Genomic DNA, 12735 nt, shown 5'->3' with positions numbered 1-12735 from the left:
GTTTGGATAGTGACCGAGGCCGTATAAATTGATGCGAATATGCGAGTACGAAGTAAAGTAGTTAATGGACTAGTTTTGATTGATTCACCTAGTTTGCAAAAGATGGTAGAACAATGTAATATATTGTAAATTAGTTAGTGGTGTTTCTCTGTAAACAATGTGTTTGATACCAGTGGTGTCTGTTACATTACCGTTTTACGCTTCCGCAATTTTCTAAACGGGGTGTGACAGTCACATTATCATAGCCACCACCGCCCATGCTCACTAATGTCGTTTTGTTTCTGTCCACCCACCTCGAGTCAATGGCGTTGCTGCAAGTGTGATCACCGCCGCCACCCAAACGCCATCACCTAGCGAGGGTTGGAACATAGTGTTTGAAATCAGTATTGGTGGCTGGTGGTAAAGAGAGACCGAGAGAGGTGTTGGTGGTTACAATGGTTGTTGTGACCGGTAAGTGGGATGAGAGCATAGGAGAGGAGAGAGGGGTAAGAGAGAGATTTATATATATAAATATATCTTGGTAAATATCTTTAATTAAACATGTAGATTGATCAATTTACCCTAATGTGCAAGTCACATGCCCTGACTTAACAATAAAAATTAATTGGGTTAGGTCCAAAGGACAAACGCTGTTGAATTTGGAAACGTAAAGGACAAAACAAGTCAATTTAAAGATAAAGGACATTGAGTGAAATTTGGTACAAACATAAAGGACAATCTCTGTAATTCTGTGTGTGTGTGTGTCTATATATATATATATATAGGGTAGGGTTAACGTTAAAAACAATATTTTTTGTGAGAAAAATAAGAATAGATGGGTCTGGGATCTAGTGGTTGTTATTAATAGTTTCTAAAAAATTGTATAGTTTTCTATTTACATGGTATAGTGTCCTATGTAGGTGGAGTGTTTTATTTTAAAGTCTTCTCACGTTTCTATCATAACAACTATATTTTATTTGAACCCTCTTATATATATATATATATATATATATATATATATATATATATATATATGAGGATCAAAAGAAAACTCACCTTTAGAGAGGAAACTAAAAAACTCCTAAAGAATTATTTTTAATTAAAAATAAAAAATATTTTCAAAATTATGTTTTAGCCATTATTCTTATATTTCACTCAAAAAATATAAAAAAACCCGCTGTAATGCACATACGTATTACTGTGCCATACCCTTGTATTACACATGTGTATTACAATGTATTTTTGAGTTTAATAGTGTTTTATTGCATATATTTAATATTTGTGTATTGTATATGTATAGTAGTTTTGTATTATATGGAAAAATAATAATAATAAAATAAAAGTCAATGTGGTGCACATGTGCGTTAATGTTGTATTACACATACGTACTAATGTGTATTCGATGTGTGTATTAGTCATATATTGCATATATACAATGGTGTGTATCAAATATGTGCAATAGTGTTGTATTCTATGCAATACAAACACTTTTGCATATATGCAATGCACCTTATTACACATTCGCACTATACCGACGAGGTTACCGACAAGTCTTTTTTTTTTTACCGACAAGTTCTAGTGAAAACTCCTCTTAAAGAGAAAACTTAAAAACTCCTAAAAACTTCTAAAAAACTATTTTTAACTTTTTTTAAAATTTTTTTTTGAAGTTTCTTTTTTCCCTATTATTCTTATATGTTGTTATTGGTTCCCAAAAAAAAAAGAAAAAAAAAACTTGTCGATAACCTCGTCGGTATAGTGCGTATGTGTAATAGGGTGCATTGCATATATGCAAAAGTGTTTGTATTGCATAGAATACAACACTATTGCACATATTTGATACACACCATTGTATATATGCAATATAAGACTAATACACACATCGAATACACATTAGTACGTATGTATAATACAACATTAACGCACATGTGCACCACATCGACTTTTATTTTATTATTATTTTTTTCCATATAATACAATACTACTACACATATACAATACACAAATATTGAATATATGCAATAAAACACTATTAAACTCAAAAATACATAGTAATACACATGTGTAATACAACACTTTTATTTTGCAAAGAAATTCAACTTTATTTTTTCTTTATTTTTATTCAAATATTAGATCTACGTGATAAGATTATCCGACCTGAGGGTTAATATTTGGGTATTCTGCTTTATTTTCTTGGTGTTTCGTATGAAATCTTGGACTTTCTCCGCACGATAATACGGGATTATCCGAATTGAGAGTTAAGATTTTATGCAACTTCAACTTATTTTTATCTTTTTATTTTTTTGAAATGGAACCTTATCTGCGTGTAGTAATACCGATCTTAAGGGAAAATTTTGACTTTCTGCTTTATTTTCTTGTTATTATTTTTGCATGAGTCACAGTTAATCAAAATTTTAAAGATCAAAGAAAAAAGTACATGTGAAATTCACTGTATAAGAGATAGAAATATTATATCTGATTGATGGGGTCCACATATGGTTTTGTGCCTAATTGAACCAAATTAAAGCATATCGTAAAGTTTCCGACAAGTCTGTGAAAAGTTTAAGAGGACAATTATATCTGCAATCATCGTTGGGTTACGTGTATAATAACCATTGAAATTGAAGTGTTAGTGACATTTTCGTCAATATGATTCCCCGCTCAACTCACAAAAATATGTACTGCTTTAATAGTTTAGTCGTTTAGTGTTTTTCATTATTTGTTAGTTGAATATGATTTTGAAAATCCAAAAAGATTTTTCTTTCTTTTTCAATTCTGCTTTAGTTTTGATTTACCAAGCTAGCGAATAATTCAAAAAGAAAATGAAAAGAATTGATTCTCAAAAAGTTTTAAGTTAATTGTGCTTAATGTATTTACAACTGGTATCAGTTGTGGTTTTTAATGTAAAAATCTAAATAAGTTAAACATTACTAATCTTTGGTTGATCGGGTATTTTTTTTAATGTATACGATTAAACCCCAAAATTGGATTTAATTGAATATTTAATTCATTATTAAAACCCTAATTGGTTTTAATATTATTTAATTCTTTAAAAGAGATTTGTATCTCATTTGCTAAAAAAAAAAGGGTGAGTCGTTAAAATGTTTAAAGAATGTAAAACCATTTGTTATTTAAACATAACAAATGAGTTTCTCATTCGTTATAAAGACATTCGCTTCCGTTGTGCATAACGAATGGAGGACATTCGTTTAAACATTTAACGAATGGAATGTATAATGTATTATTCGTTAAAAATTAACGAATGACTTCTTTATTCGTTAAAAGGTTAACGAATAAGATAAGGTAATGTAAGATTCGTTAAAACATTTAACGAATGAGAATCCTAGTCGTTAAAAGAATTAACGAATCAGGATCAAAAATTAACGAATGAGGCCATTCGTTAGTTCAAATTTTGAACGAATGACCTTGATTCGCGTGAAATTATTGGGTTTATAATCCCAATATCAGACGAATAATCTTCATTCGCCTGTTCCTATTCCATTACCTCCTAATGTAACATCCCGAAATTTCTAAAGTAATATTTAATATATTATTTTGTCGGGTGAAATAAACGAGTTAGTGGATCGATAATAATAATAGCAAAATATGAAGACTTAGTAGGAAAATTAGATGGGATTAGATATGGACCAAAAGTAAATATGGGCCTTAGGTCCATGGGCTTTAAGGGATATAAATATTCCCTAAACCCTAAACTATCATTCATTCCATCTTATTCTCTAACACTTCAAAACACACACACACCACACACATCGCCGGCGGCCGAGGAAAGGAACGCACAAGATCCGAGAGTGGGTGAGCGATTAGTTGTGATTAAACAAGTTAAACGAGATCCAAACAAGCTCAAAAAGGTATGATTCTTGATCTTTGAAGTTTAAAGATCCAAGCTTTATAGTGTATAAACGACCGAAAACGGTTGGGGAACGTAGTGGGTGATGTTGAACCATAACAAGGGTGTTAAAATCGCCAAAATGCTTGATAGAAACCAAACAGCGGCTGGACTGGGCAACTTCGCCGCGAACTGGGCAACTTCGTCTTCAAAGCGATAACTTCGCCTTCAAAGCGATAACTTCGCCTTCAAAGCGACAACTTCGCCTGAGGCCAAGTTCGCCTAATTGATAACTTCGCTTACGGCCAAGTTCGCCTAACTGGTAACTTCGCCTGAGGCCAAGTTCGCCTAATTGATAACTTCGCTTACGGCCAAGTTCGCCTAAACTGATAACTTCGCCTGAGGCCAAGTTCGCCTAATTGATAACTTCGCTTACGGCCAAGTTCGCCTAACTGATAACTTCGCCTAAAGTCAAGTTTGATTAGAAAATAAATTAAAAACCTAATGAAAAATGTGTTAAGACAGTTAATGGAAATAAAATTTTTCCAAGCTCGACCCCAGCCAGGGGCTCTGCCCCTTGGACCCTGCTAGGGGCTGCCACCCCTAGACCCCGCTGCCAGGGGCGCTGCCCCCCGGACCCCCGTTCGTTGTGGGTCATATAAAGATAGAATTACAACATGAGTAGTATTAGTTAATTGATACGTGTAACTTATACAGTCAGCCGAGCTCAGTTAAAGAAGGGATTTACAATTATCGGATGAAGAAGCAGAGTTCAGGTGAGTTTCTAGCCCCATTCCTTGTTATGTTTTCGGGGCTGTGTGCATACTCGATGTGAAGTGTGAATACACTTACCTTAGGTGGTAAGTGTATGCTATAGATGTTATACGAGGTATATATTTTATAATGCTTGTCGGTACGTGAACGATCTTCGGATATTGCACGTATCGCCAAGGATAGTAAATTCCAAGTGGTTGATAGTGTGTATGAATGTTATGATGTGACTTGTTTATTACGTAAATACCGAACTGATATGAAGTGTGATATAGGCAGGTAGAGGTAGAGTGTGTTAAAAGTGGCAAGAGTCTAGTAAGGGTGTTAGTGGCATAACGTGATCGCGTGATAGGGAAAGCCTGTACGTGCCATCGTTATTATGTGTGTATGATTGTTGATGTGACTTGCTTATTATGTAAATGATATGAAGCGTGTTGTAGACAAGTAGTGGTAGAGCGTGTTAAAAGTGGCAAGAGTCTAGTAAGAGTGTTAGTGGCATAACGATAGTACGTGGTAGGGTAAGCCTATACGTGCCTTCGTTATTAAAGTGGCAAAGTGGCATAACGTTTTACGTTATTAAAGTGGCAAAGTGGCATAACGTTATACGTTTAAAATGGCAAAGTGGCATAACGTTTTACGTTATTAAAGTGGCAAAGTGGCATAACGTTATACGTTATTAAAGTGGAAAGTGGCATAACGTATACGTTATTAAAGTGGCAAAGTGGCATAACGCTATACGTTATTAAAGTGGCAAAGTGGCAAGGTGGTAGGTGTAAATAAGAGGCTAAGTGGTAAGGTAAGCAGGTTAGATGTGAAAGTGTGAATACACTTACCTTAAGTGGTAAGTGTATAGATGTTATACAAGTAGCTATTATGTAATGCTTGTCGGTATGTGAACGATCTTCGGATATTGCACGTATCGCCAAGGATAGTGATTGTCAAGTGGTTGTTAGTATGTATGTATTCTATGATGTGATTTGCTTATTATGTAAATATTGTATTGATATAAAGTGTGCTGTAGACAAGTAGAGGTAGAGTGTGATAGAAGTGGCAGAGTCAAGTAAGAGTGTTAGTGGCATGACGATAGTACGTGGTAGGGTAAGCCTATACGTGACTTCGTTATTAAAGTGGCAAAGTGGCATAACGTTATCCGTTATTAAAGTGGCAAAGTGGCATAACGATATTCGTTATTAAAGTGGCATCAAGTGGCATAAAGTGGCATAAGTGGCTAAGCTGTAGGGGTAATTAAGAGGCTAAGCTATAGGGGTAATTAAGTGGTTAAGCAGTGGCATGTTAGACTGTGGACTATGTGTCTTCGGATACGTATATATTGTATGTAGTGGTTGTATGATAAGTTGCTTGATTAACTAGAACTCACTCAGCGTAGCTAACCTTTAGTATGCACGCAGGTGAGTAGAATGAGACAGCTAGCTTGAGCGGGCACATGGTGGGCGAATAGGAGACTGGCATCTGAAGACTCAAGATGTTTTAATGTAATTGACGTTTATTTTGAAAGACAAGAATGTTTAATTAAGGCAAGTTTTGGATTGCTGTAACGTTTCATGAAAGTTTTTATATTCCGCGAAAGTTTTAATGAACTCTGATTTGTAAGAACTGTGTTTATGAGTAAATCCGACGCTAAAGTAGGGCTACCGGGTTCGGGGCCTTACACCTAAACAACTTCTTGCAAATTTTTCTCAGAAATTTTAGACTGTATATTTGATCATTTCGTTGGTATCATTGTGTTCTACAGGTAATGACGAGATCAGAGATACAAGATTTGTGAGATTTCATGGGGTTTTACTGGGTTAATTGATTGGGTTAATAAACGTTGATAAACCAAACAGTTGACAAATTGAAAACTTATATTTAGATGAAAATGAGGATAGATAATCAACCATTAAGTTTATTAAACAAGTTTTCGATTAGTTTAATAACTTTTGATTGAGAATTTGATATGGATTCAATGAGTGTTTTAACGATGTTCTTCGTTATTGACTATACGGAGTCAAAATTAATTGTATATTTGACTTGTGACAGTCTAATATGACAATGTTAATCTGATTCGTTATTCATGTAACGAATGATCAAATCAGATTCGTTATCAGTATAACTACTGATAGTCTGATTCGTTGATTTGTTAACAAATAAATATCTGATTTGTTAAGGTAACGAATGGATAGTTAATCTTTATAACAAATCAGATTTGATTCGTTAAAACTAAAGGATTTTATAATGAATGTAGTTGATTCGTTTAAATGTATGAGATTGATTCGTTATGAGTAACGAATTTAAACTATTAATACATAACGAATGTCTCATTCATTTAACCAAGTATAAAGAATGAGATATACATTCGTTAACTCAATATTATTATTGAATATTTTACTTATGTTTGTTTGTTGGAACAGATATGACAGACGAGAATATTCAAAATCCTGTTCCCGAGCAACAACCAGCAGATAATCCTGAGCCACAGCCTGAAATTCAAGCTGAACCTGTTCAAGCTCCTGTCATGTTGTCTTGGCACAAGAGCCACAACATTTGTGCCTATCTTGAGCCGAACTTTGAAGATTCTCTGATATTCGGGGGTATGATTAGTTTTCTGACTCGCTCAAGAATTTACAAGGCCATCTCTACTCGTGCAGTTGTTTATCAGAAGATAATACGGGAATCTGGAATATTGCTAAGTTCAATGAAGAAGAAAATCAAATTGAAGCAGTTATTCAAGGAAAACGAGTGGTGATTGATATTGGCGTTATCAGAGACTCATTGGGGTTTAATGATATAATCGATGTCCGATGTGAGTTCGATAGGACATTGATCAGAGGATTGTTTGGCCATGTAAAGTATAATGGTGATTTGGGCAGGTCTATGTATAAAAAAGCGAACTTGTGTGAACAATACAAGTACTTGCTTCACGTATTGATTCATTGTCTCGGTGGTCGTAAGGGTGGATTCGATGAGTGCCAAGTGATGCTTCAATCTGCTTTGTTGCCCTTGTTCTTAATAAACCATTCAATTTCTCCAAATTGGTTTATTATCATTTGAAAGAAAACATCACCAGCAGATATAAGTTCTTAATGTTTCCCAGATTTGTGCAAATGGTGATTAATGATCTGGTGCCTGATTTGGAGAAGGATCAAGCAGATGTTATGAAGCTTGATCATATGAATGAAGAGATGATGCGACATTTAAGAGCGTACAGAGGTCAGAGTTTGGCAGAACGAGCAAAGTTTAAACGATTGGTTGGTCATCTAGCGAATATTGATTATGTCGCGCCACCTAATGATCGTTAGGCTCATGACGATTCAGATTCAGAACGAGAAGGTGGTGATGGTGGAGATGATGGTGGTGATGGTGGTCCAGGGCCGCAAGCCGAGTTAACTTATGAGCAACAGCAAAAGCGTAAGGGTAAAGAACCGACGGTTGATAAGAGTGTGAAGCCGAAGAAGCAACGTGTTTGACGTGGTTCGGGTATTGAGATACTGAGTCAGCCGTTTGTGCCTTCTACTGCTGTTTCTACTCCTATTATTCCTTCTACTGCTTCTCCAATTCCACAAATTCCATGATGTCCTACTCCTGCTACAATGTCAGATTTTCCTCGTTCCCCAACACCTGTGATTATGCCTACTTCTCCAATGCCTCCAACTCTGACTTTGGCTACTACTGTGAGGCCTGATCCTCATTTTGGAGACATATTACATACTTTATTAGCAGGATGCCTACACCACAGCCAACTACTCATGTTACTCCTGTTACTCCGACAATGTTGCTACGACCTGAGCATTCCTTTATGTCATTCCCTCAGGGTCCTATGCAACCGGTGCATCCGAATTTCTATCTTATGGCTCCCCAAGCTCAATGGTTTCACATGATGAATCTGTTGCATTTACAACATAATCAAATGCAAGCAGATAGAGCTACTCATGAGCTAGCCCAAAGGAATTTATTGTGGCATATCCAGTTCACTCAACGTGAAAACAGGGAACTTCGAGCCTGATTGCTGCTCAGGGGGAGAGATTAAATAAACAGGATGAGATCATTCTTCAGTTGACTTGTAAAGAAGATGAATTGAAGAAATTAAAGAATGATCAAGATGGTGCAGGGGGTGGGGTAGATCAGCAACCGGGCGGAAGTTCCACACCGTCGGCTGGCAATAAGACTAATGCGAGTGTTGGTGGTGGGTCTGAAGCGAGTAATCTATAGATTGTTCCATATAAAGATTACACGAGAGCCAAGACAATAAATGTTATTCCGGCTAACATGATTCTATTTGTAGGAATGGATGGAGTTGTGTACAGTATGGTGAATGCAGATGAGATCGAAGAAGGTGAATTTATTGATCACTCATTAACAAAAAAACAAATTGCCTTGCTTCTGGATCTAAATAAAGAAGAGGTGGATGTGTTGGATAAGAGTATGGATGTGGAAATGGAAGAGAGTGATAATACAGGTATTCCTCGTGGGAGTGTACCTGATTTTGATGAAGTGGAAGTTGAAGACGTTACTGCTGAGGAGTACCCTGAGTTCTATACCGACAACAATACCAACGACTCAGGTATTCCATTTTTCACTACTGAGCACTTTGATGTAGCAGAACGTCATTTGCGGAAGAGAAAGATAAATTTAAAGCTGCTGAGACAAGTCATACTGATAAGAAGCGTAAACGTGCTTTGGATGGTATGTTTGAACATAATGTTGCAAAGATGAACAAGATGATCGAGACTTTTCGTTATCACGAACGAGAAGAAGCCAAAGTTGAAAGGGCTCGAGCATCGGCATACCAAATGAAGAAGCATAAGCCAGCTAAAGATGTGAAAGGTGATTTGGTGGCATGGCAGTATGATTCAGATCTTAAGGTATATATCATGAAGTGGGAGCATGATATTTATTACTTTAAACGCCCACACGATATATTATCTATGCCCAGATGGGATGTGAGAACACTAGCTAATCGACTATTTGTGAATCGTGGAGATGATAAGTGGGCTAGTTGGTTCTATAAGCAGTTATTACATGAAACCCGTTGTGGTTTCAAGTTCTTCAAGCCTCAGGTGCCTACTCATAAGTACATCGATGAGATTGATACTCGCACAGGCTGGAGAAAGTTAATTTTACAGGTAAAGCCGCCGAAGACTATGAAGAGGGTTCCAATGAAGACAGTTCCTCATAGTCTATTCACCGTGTTTAATTATTGGTACTACGAAAATCGTACAGGTGAAGCGGTTATTGTATACAGTCACGGATCTAACACGAAGACGATACCTGTGATTGACCCAATGTGGCTGGTTAACTTATCTGAGTCTGACAACGATGCGCTATTTACTAGTCAGATTAGGTTTGCTAACGTAAGTGACTACGAGCTTGCTATGCAGTTTTAGAAGGTTGTTAGAGTCTGTTATGCATACAAGATTCACGGTTGTGTTGACTGGAAGACCAAGATATTCCAGAGATAAGAGATAAAGAGCTCGAGACGAGGGGGAGTTTGTTAATACATGTTTTGTACGTCTCGATCTTTATCAGGGTTATTAATGTAATAGTTTAATATATAGGGGTTATAATGTAAATATGGCAATAAGGCCATTTGCTCTATTGTAAGTTACATTCGTTGCCCTGTAATGAGTGTAACACATTCGTCTAATTGTAAGCTCATTCGTTAACCCTGTTTAACGAATGAGATAACGAATGAGGGCCATTCGCTATCACTTAAAGTATTAACGAATAAGTATGTTTATTCATTAAAGTATTTGTAACGAATGACCTGTTCGTTAAGTTAAGTTTAACGAATAGGGTCATCTTCCTATATATACCCCTGTAAACTATTTTATCTATAACAACTCTGATATTTACGATTTCTCTCTCGTTACTCTGCCGAATTGTTCTCTCAACACACACACTACACACACAGTAACGTATATTGATCCTAATCGTATTCTAATCAGCAAATGCATCATCGTAATCACAAGATCTAGATCGTAATAAGCTCCATCAATATTCCAAAGAAAATAGCTTACAAGCTGACTCAAGAACAAGCCGAGCAGATTCCCGATGATGTGATAGGTACATTCCTAGTAAACGGTATTTCTCCTCCTGTTTTATTCGATTCAGGTGCTAATAGAAGTTTCGTAGATATAGCACTCTGTAAGTTAGCTAAAATGGCGTGTTGATGAGTGCCTGAAACTTTTATGGTAAAACGGCTAGTGATACCTCTGTTAGGATAATGAGAATGGTTAAGGATGGTAAAGTAGAATTAGAGGGACGTGAGTTCCTTGTTATTCTTTTTTTAATGACCTTAGAAGGATTCGATATGGAAACGGAAACACATCACCACGGATTTCATAACTAAACTACCGCGTACACCTGAGAACCATGATACCATCTGGGTGATTGTGGATCGTTTAACTAAGAGTGCTCACTTTCTGCCTATACGAGAGGCCATCTCATCAGAAACATTAGTGAGTGTGTTCATTAAATAAATCGTAACGAAGCGTGGAGTGCCATTGTCGATCGTATCCAACAGGGATACCCGTTTCACTTCCCGATTTTGGAAGAGGTTCCACGAAGCAATGGGAACTAGATTGAACATCAGCATGTCGTATCATCCTCAAACAGATGGGTAGTCTGAGCGGACTATCCAAACCCTTGAGGATATGCTACGTGCATGCGTGTTAGATTTTGGAGGAAGTTGGGATGATCATCTTCATTTAGCAGAGTTCTCTTGCAACAATAGCTATCATTCGAGCATTGGTATGCCATATGAAAGTAGGAAAGAAAGTGTGTAAATACGTTTGCATGTATGTAAAGTACAAATCCCAATGAAAAGGCAGAATAAATGGGATTGGCAAGTAATACTACTCCTAGACCCCCTAATATAAGACCTAATCCCAGAAAGGCTAAAAGAAAATCATGTATTAGTCCAGGTAAATCCATTATATATAAGAGATAAATAAATCAAAATCTTGCATAACTTTATTGACCCGGTCAGGAAAAAAGAAGTAACTCCACTTTTTTTTCTATTTTATAACTTTTTTTCTATTTTATAATAGTTCTTAATTATACAATTTGAAAAATTCCATTTTCATGGATATGGATTGATGTAGATGTAGTTATTGGCCAAATCTCTCGAAGGAGTAATTTGAATCTATATATTTTCAAATCATCAATTTTCAAATCATCAATATAGACTATAGAAAAGAAATATATTTTTCATATTAATATAAATTACTCGCCGCCTAATCCTAATCAATATAATTATGAATATAATTGTAGTTATTCACCAAACAAAAACCGTCATTCTTTTAGATCAAAATGAGTTCTTAAGTTTTTATTTCAGGCAAATTTAAAATTGTTCGAATGGTGTAATCGTCAATTATTGACATTGGTAACCGACCCAAAGCAATTTGATTGTAATTCAATTCGTGACGATCATAAGTAGAAAGTTCATATTCTTCAGTCATTGATAAACAATTTGTTGGACAATACTCAAAGCAATTACCACAAAAAATGCATATTCCAAAATCAATACTGTAATTAAGTAATCTTTTCTTTCTAATATCAGTTTTCAATTTCCAATCAACAACGGGCAGATCTATAGGACATACACGAACACATACTTCACAAGCAATGCATTTATCAAATTCAAAGTGGATTCGGCCGCGGAAACGCTCAGATGTGATCAATTTTTCGTAGGGGTATTGAATAGTTACAGGTAAACGATTCGCGTGCGATAAGGTAATCATGAAATCTTGACCAATATACCTTGCGGCTCGTACTGTTTGTTGGCCATAATTCATGAACTCAGTTACCATAGGAAACATATCGTGAATATCTATAAAAACTAAGATACTTGTTTCTTTCTCTTGTTTGAGACAAGTCGTGAATATCGAAGTCTTTTTATACAGTGAAAGAAGTTGGAAAGAAGTTGTTAATAATAGATTACCTAGAGAAATAGGTAAAAGAAATTTCCATCCAAGATTTAATAATTGATCCATTCTCAGCCGCGGTAGAGTCCATCTTGTTGCGATAGGAATGAACAAGAACAAATAAGTTTTAGCTAATGTAATAAAGATACCAATTATTGTTCCAAAAATTCTACCCCTTTTAGTAATATCAAAAAGATCAGGAACATATATGTACGG

Source organism: Bidens hawaiensis, unplaced genomic scaffold (assembly GCF_021521415.1).
Source record: "Bidens hawaiensis isolate Kalapana, Puna unplaced genomic scaffold, B.hawaiensis_p1.1 tig00016267_1, whole genome shotgun sequence".
Lineage (NCBI taxonomy): Eukaryota > Viridiplantae > Streptophyta > Magnoliopsida > Asterales > Asteraceae > Bidens > Bidens hawaiensis.
This window is presented reverse-complemented; position numbering follows the sequence as displayed.